Below are 7,515 nucleotides of genomic sequence, written 5' to 3'. Positions count from 1 at the left end.
TTCTGCACCAGGAAGTCAAGACAAGCTCTCAGAACATCTAACTTTGAAGGCCAGCAGAGCTTGCAAACAAGAGAGACAAAGGCTGTGGGAGACTCCACTCTTATAGGGCTTACACAAAATCTCACAGAGAGATTTTGGGTCCCAGCACAGAGGCAGGCAGTCATTTGAAAGGAGCCTTGTCAGACCCCATTGCTCATCTTGGACAGCTTCCCAGAGAGACAGGAGGCAACTGGGACTCCCCTGGGTATACAGATACAAGTGGGAGCCATTTGGGGGAGCTCATTCTACCATGCGAACAATGATGATGGCAAGCATCATTTTGGAGTCCTCCCTCAGCCCATTAGTTCTGGGGGCTTACTCTCCCAACAGCAGGCCAGTTAAATCACAAATAATCAAAGAAATGTAAATCAAAACCACAATGAGACATCACCTCACACCTGTTGGAATGGCTATTATCAAAAGACAACAAATATCAAGCAAGTGTTGATGAAGGTGTGGAGAAAGAGAACCCTCAGCCACTGTTGGTGGGCATGTAAATTGGTACAGACACTATAGAAAACAGTATGACGATTCCTCAAAATAAAAACTAAAACTATCATACAATCCAGCAATACCAGTTCTGGACATTTTTTCTGAAGAAAACAAAGACACCAATTTGAAACAGTATATACACCTCTATGTTCATTGTGGTGTTATTTATGGGAGCCAAGATATGGAAATATCCTAAGTGCCCATCAATAATTAATGGATAAAGAAGATGTGGTATATATATATGTGTGTGTGTGTGTGTGTGTGTGTATGTGTTTATATATATCCAAGATGTGATATACACAATGGAATATTACTGAGCCATAAAAAGTGTGATATCTTGCTATTTGCAACAGCAGGAATGGACCCAGAGGGCATTATGCTAAGTGAAATAAGCCTGATGGAGAAAAACTAATACAGTATGATTTCATTTATATGCAGAATCTAAAAAAACAAAACAAATGAACAAACAGAAAACAGAAACAGACTCGTAGATACAGAGAAGTAACTGGTAGTTGCCAAATGGGTAGCGGTGGGGAATGAGTGGAATAGGTGTGGGAGATTAAGAGCAACAAACTTCCAGCTGTAAAATGAGTCAGGTAGATGTAATATACAGCATAGGAAATACAGTAATAATTTTGAAAAGTGACAAATGGTAATTAGACTTAACAGGGGTATCATCTTGTAGATGATACTCTCTTGTACACTTGAAACATAAGTAAGTCAATTATACTTCAAAAAAAAAGAAAAATTTTAAAATATAAATAAATGACAAAGAAATATATAGGTAAGTAAAAAGAGAGTATTAAGTCAATTTATACTATTCCTTGGATTCTTAAATACAATTGCCCAGTCTAGCAAAGCAAGAAGACCAGCAAGACCAGTAAGTACTCCTTGTGTATCTCCTTTACTGAGTGAACAGGCACAGCCGAGAAGAGAAACAGGCATACAACTAACTTTCCAAATTTGAGCCATGAAATTTGACCGTGGTTTGAGTCCTCCAAACATAAGATATAATGGGGATATGGTGTAACTCTTCAAGCTCTCATCTAATCCTCTCTCCATTGAAGAAACAAAAACAGTGCAGTCATTAGAGACACACTCTAGGTAGTAATTAAAAGCGGGCTCTCTGAAGCCAGGCTGAATTCCAGCTCCGCTACTTACCGAGTTACTCTGAGCATGTAACTTCTTCATGCCTCAGATTTTTCATATATAAAGTAGGTATAGGGCTTCCCTGGTGGCGCAGTGGTTGAGAGTCCGCCTGCCGATGCAGGGGACAAGGGTTCGTGCCCCGGTCCGGGAGGATCCCACATGCCACGGAGCGGCTGGGCCCGTGAGCCATGGCCGCTGAGCCTGCGCGTCCGGAGCCTGTGCTCCACAACGGGAGAGGCCACAACAGTGAGAGGCCCGCATACCGCAAGAAAAAAAAAAGTAGGTATAATAATGGTACATGGCTTATACATTTGTTTTGAAAATTAATCTATGTAAAGTGTTTTGAAAAAGTCCAAGACATAGTGAACACTATAGGGCTTACTTACTGTTGTCTCCTTTTAATCAAACTCCAAGTTATTCTAACACAAAATGAAAAGAATTGGATGCTGTAAAAGATGGGAAGAGTTTTGGGGAAGACAGAAGCATGCATTTTTGAGAAAACTTTCATGAACAACTGAAGCAACAGAAGATGACTAAAGATGTTGTTAGGAACATTTTATTATTTTGTGATTGATAAAATCTATAGGACTCTTCAATCTTTTGGGCTCAGATTTGCATTGCTTTCCATGGAACACATTTGGGTGAACCAATGGTTCATGTCTAAACTGAAATCTAATCTGCCACAAAACTATCGCTTTCCCTATTTCTGATAAAATCTAAGTGTTTTCCTGGTTCCTTAAATATGGGAATTCAGTGTCATTTTTTGGGTCCTACATATCTCCCTCTTTCAAACCCAATCAGTGGCAAATCCTGGTCAAATATGTTCACAGGTGTCTTTACCACTTCCTTTCTGTTACCATTTCACAAAGCTGGGTCCTCACCTTCCTGCTGCTGCATTGCTTGAGGCTTCCCAGCAGGCGCTGCTACCAGCGACCCTCACCTCACCATTGCTAGAGTACAAGAGAAGAGATGGGTTTAATTTTTCCTTCCAAGGGTACAGATTTCAGAAAATAGCCATTTGAGTTCACTTCTACTACTAAAAGTAACCAAGTGGTAGTTTTATTCCTAATGTGATAAGCCACATATGAATTTAAAGAATAGTAATGCCCCATTTTACATATACATACAGAAACTGATAGAATGGCACACATATATAAGCATGTTTTATATATGTATATGTATAGGTATATAATGGGGCATTGCTGATATAGATATACATATAGATATAGGTATATCTGTCTTTTCCTTCTTAGAAGCTACAATGATTCTTCACCAGTAGCTGTTCATACTAGCATGAACATGGATGTTAGTAGTGAGTTCAGATCCAGCAAGTAATTCCTGACTTTCAGATCACTATGCAACTGAAGAATGCTTTGAAATGAATATCATATTTTTACTTGAACATTTGTTATTTCTGACTTGATGCATACCCGTTCTGCATTTTATAAGGGCCTACATAGTGAGTGTGTATGTGTGTATACAGCCCCCTACACACATACACACGCAAAGAAAGAAAGCAAGTGAGAAGAAGATGCCTGTCAACTTCAATTCTGTATGCATAAAAATGCATGAGAGAAGGGACTGAAAATGTAGGGGCAAAAAGTCAGGAAATGTCAAGCTTGATAGGTCATGCCGAGGGGAAAAATGTACTCTAAAAATGTCCTACCATTTAACGTACTGGTATTAATTTGATTTTATATTCAACAAGAATATGTTATGTATATCCACAATCATATCTAGATTGTTATTCTACCAAGCTAAGACTTCTGTTGCTCAGTGGAGCTCAGCATTTCAAGGCTGTTAATCTCTGCTTGTCATTCATGCCAGTTTTGGTGTGTGTTTTTTTGTAGTACAGGTTTTCTTTTTACATATACCAGACACATTAATCCATTAAATTTCAGGACACAGTACAAAAAAAAAAAAAACAATTCAACTAATTCATCTGACAATGCTGTTCATATTCATGATGCCATTTTTTGTTGTTGGTTTGTTTCCTAATAATAAAGAAGGAGACTTAGGGCTGTTGGGCTGATATATATTTGGGGGTCCCCCCTTCCCCCCTCCCCCAAACCCCACCAGGGTGAACAGGAGGAGGAAAAAGGAGGGCAGGGCCCACAGCAAAGTTTCATAATCTTGAATCCAGTGGGGGAGGAGGAGAGGAAAGGAAGGAAAAAAAAGGAGAAAATATAAATCCTATAATACATACAACAGAGTGGGGATGGTACAGACATGAAGCTGAGGCATGGGGTGGGCCGCTGGGGGTGGGTGCAGCAGAACCTCCCCCACATTCCTTTCTCTCTTTAATGCTGTTTCCGTAGTTACCAGGCTGAGAAGCCCTCTCAGAAGATGGGACCAGGAGAAGAGAGTCAGGGACTCAGTTGGGACCCCAGCTATAGCTGTTGTAGGCAGACTTGCTGGTCTGGGGCTTCTGTGGGATGGAGCTGGTCTGCTTACATTGCCCACTGCCTGTGTGGCCATCCTGCTGCACGTGATGGTGAAGGATCTGGGAGTGAGGCTGCTGATGGGGGGTCAGAATGTGCCTAAAGGGGGCAGGTGGGTAGGCAGCAGATGTGGCCAGATTGATGCCCCCTACTTCCTAGGGATGAACGCAAGTTGAAGGAGGCAGCAGGAGTACTGGAATGAAAACCTTGTTTCTCAAAGGCCTGCTGGGTTTTGCAGTACACAGAACCTGAGATATCTGGCACACCTGTGTTACTGGAGGTGACTGATACACCAGTGTTGTATCCATGAGACCCATATCCACTTGGCTGTTGGAAAAGGGTGGCTGATACATTCACACTGACATTCACACCATGCTTCTTGGAAGAGGTAGGAGCCACAGGGAACACAGCAGGCCCATACTGGAAGGTGTTGGGGAGGCCCGGAACCCCTGTGTAGTATGGCTGTTGTAACTGTAGCCAGGATGCAGCGCCGGGTTCAGGAATGTCTGCTGCATGGTGTAGTGAGTCTGTGTCTGGTTATGCTGGGGCTGGGCTAAGGCTGTGGCTGGGGCTGGGGACGAGGCATCCCCATGGCCGAACTTTGTGAGGTCACCAGAATAAGTGTTGCTGGCCAGGCTACCATCCCTCCCAGTCAGCGGAGTGGTGGGTGTGGGAAATGGGAGGCTGTAGTAATCCAATGGAAATCTTGTCTGAAGCATCTGCAGGTCATCATAACCATATACTTGTGGCGGGTAGGCATGTAACAGCCCTGGAGCCATAATATATGGATTAGGCAACAACAGCAGGACCCCAGGAGGGAGGTTGGGAGGAGCTTTTCCTGAAGTCATAGCAACTGAGCTTCAAGTGGAGGCTATGATGGTAGAGTTGCTGCCTAGACTGAGGCCCAAGCTCCTGCCACTATTGAGACTGGAAGAGACACTGACCATTGGTGCAGAGACTGTGCTGGATGTGGTGGAGAAAGTGCTGGAGGAAGAATGAAGATTTGCCTCACTCTCCATGCTTGTGTGCAAAATAGTGGATGTCGAAGTCTGCTCAGAAGATGTTGATGATGAAAGGGTATTCTGCTGAGTAGATAACATGCTGCTGTGTTGTGTGCTGGTAGTATTTGGAATCTCCTCATTGTGGCTCAAGCCACCCAAGGAGGATGAGTACTGATTGGCTGTCGTCAGTAAGGAATTTGCAGATACCGTTTCACTGAGAGGGGGGATGCTAGAAGTGGAAGGTGCAGAACCTGTAGCATCTTCAACAGATTGCGGGTTCTGCAACTGCATGGCCTGCACAGAACTGAAGCCATTCTTTGCCTGAGTCAAGTCCTTTTGGGGTGATGAAGAGATGGAGCTGGGTTACCACTGAGTCTGTGTGGATCACTGTTCATAAAGAGGGCCCTGAGCATTATTTTGGGAGGTATAGGTTGTCGACTGAATTGGGCCACTCTGATAACTGGACTCCTGGTTAGATGAAATTGTGGATGAAGATTCACTGGCCGTGCTGGTATAGAGGCTACTTGGAGCCTGGCTTGAAGAGGTGCTCTTGGTGGGAGTAGACTCATAATCAGAAAGGACAGACTCTGACCCAAACTGCAATGCCCCAAACTGCAGGCGGAGCCCTGAGATATGTGCTGAGCCAGGCATCTCAACAGCCAGAGCAGGAATCTTAGAAGTCACGGAGGCTTTTTTCTTCTGCTGTTCAGTTTTTGCTGAGCTGGCTGAGGACTGGAGGATTGTTTGTCTGAAGACCCAGGAGACATTTGAGGAGTCGAGGTGGATTTGCTTGGCAGAGGAGAACACGGGTTGGGGCGGGGAGGTGCAGCAGTGGAGGTAGCCACTGTGGGTGGCTTCTCCTGAAGGAACACCTCCATCACAGTTGAAGACGGGGTGAAAGGCTAGTGCTTTGTAAAGGGGCTGTGCACTGTTGAATCATTTGGGTTCTTCAAATCATACTGCATCAGCGATAGGGATTGTGTGGTGGAGCCCATGTTCCAAGAGGAGGTGGTGGTGGTTCCAGATTGAGAATGTTGAGCTGCCAACTGAGCCAGGACCTGAGCAGTCTTGAAGTGCTCCAAGAACTGAGAGCCTGTGGTGCTTCCACTTTTAGCTTCACCAACATCACCAACTTCTTTCCCTAACATGCTCACCATACTGTGATGAGAAAACATGTTCCCTGAAGCAGGCTGCGATATGGCGCTCTGCTTCGAGTTACTGAAGACCAGAGGCTGGAGAAGAGAAGGAGACTGAGATGGATCCAGATTAGATGAATCATTCCCCATTGAAGGCAGTGTCTTCCCCAACAGAGCAGCAAGGTCAATTCTCTGACCAGCAGTGATTGTCACATTCTCCACAGGCAGATGCTCTGACGACACATTAGAGGCAGTGAAAATCTTGGTCTCGGAAAGATCTTCATTCCCGTCTTCAGTTTCCCACTCCTCTGTTGCAGTCCTCTATGCACTCATCCTATCATCGGGTTCAAAGTGGCCAGTGCTGTTCTATGTATTGCAGCTGTTATTGACATAGTTATCAGTATTTGCCAGCTCTGCATAATCAGCTGGATTAAAGGTTCCCATTCCTTGAGCAGAAAACCTTCCTCCCCACCTACCAGAGTCACCTCTGCCTCGGCCATGACCTCTTCTGCCTCTTTCTGTGCCTCTTCGAGAAGGCGCTCCACTCTTGGTGCCATCTAACCCATTTTCCTGACCTCAAAACTCTCGTCCATGGCTGGCACCTCTCCCCCGTCTTGGTGACCCACCACGTCGCCGACTATAGTCTCTGTCCCGGTCTCGATTTTCTTTGCCCTCCTTGTTGGATTCCGTTTGGCCACCATCCTTCTGTCCTGAGACTCCCTTCTTCTTCCCAACCATCTCCCAGGAATGCATATCTGGGTTTCCTTCCAGCAGTACATTGATGGCTCTGTTGACATCTCCATTGCAGTCATGCAAAGCAATGACACATTCATCCTGGTTCTTGCCTGTGATATCAATCAGTTGTTTCACCTTTTCCTCAAAGCCAGCATCATTATGGTCCAAAATCATCTGTGCAAGTCGAAGTTGCTCCTCAGTGGCCCAGGGCTGCTGCTTGTGCTGTGTCTGGTTTTAATTTTCAGGTCGTTCCCAGTTTCCTCGGGCTCGGTTAATGCCCACCCATGTCATCATTTACAGTATATACGAATAACAATATTTACAACGTAGAATACTCAGTCTCCTCCTCATGCCAGTTTTTAAAGAATTGTTTGAATGTAACTGCACAACATGCTGTTTTGTCCTCTAGTGTTGTCCCAAAGTCTTTTGTGACTGAAAAGCTATGGTGATCATGGACCTGTGGTGTCTAGGTAAAAGGCTGCTTTTCTCCCCTAAAGGATGAGTCAGGAAAATCAATCACAC

The 7,515-nt window shown here is 44.6% G+C and overlaps 1 pseudogene; it reads right to left on the bottom strand.

Moving 5' to 3' along the window:
- Positions 1 to 4,054: 4,054 nt before the first annotated feature.
- LOC137232158 (ubiquitin-associated protein 2-like pseudogene) lies at positions 4,055 to 7,287 on the bottom strand (annotated as a pseudogene).
- Between the last annotated feature and the right edge of the window lie 228 nt (positions 7,288 to 7,515).

Source organism: Pseudorca crassidens, chromosome 10 (assembly GCF_039906515.1).
Source record: "Pseudorca crassidens isolate mPseCra1 chromosome 10, mPseCra1.hap1, whole genome shotgun sequence".
NCBI classification, from domain to species: Eukaryota; Metazoa; Chordata; class Mammalia; order Artiodactyla; family Delphinidae; genus Pseudorca; species Pseudorca crassidens.
This window is presented reverse-complemented; position numbering and strand designations above follow the sequence as displayed.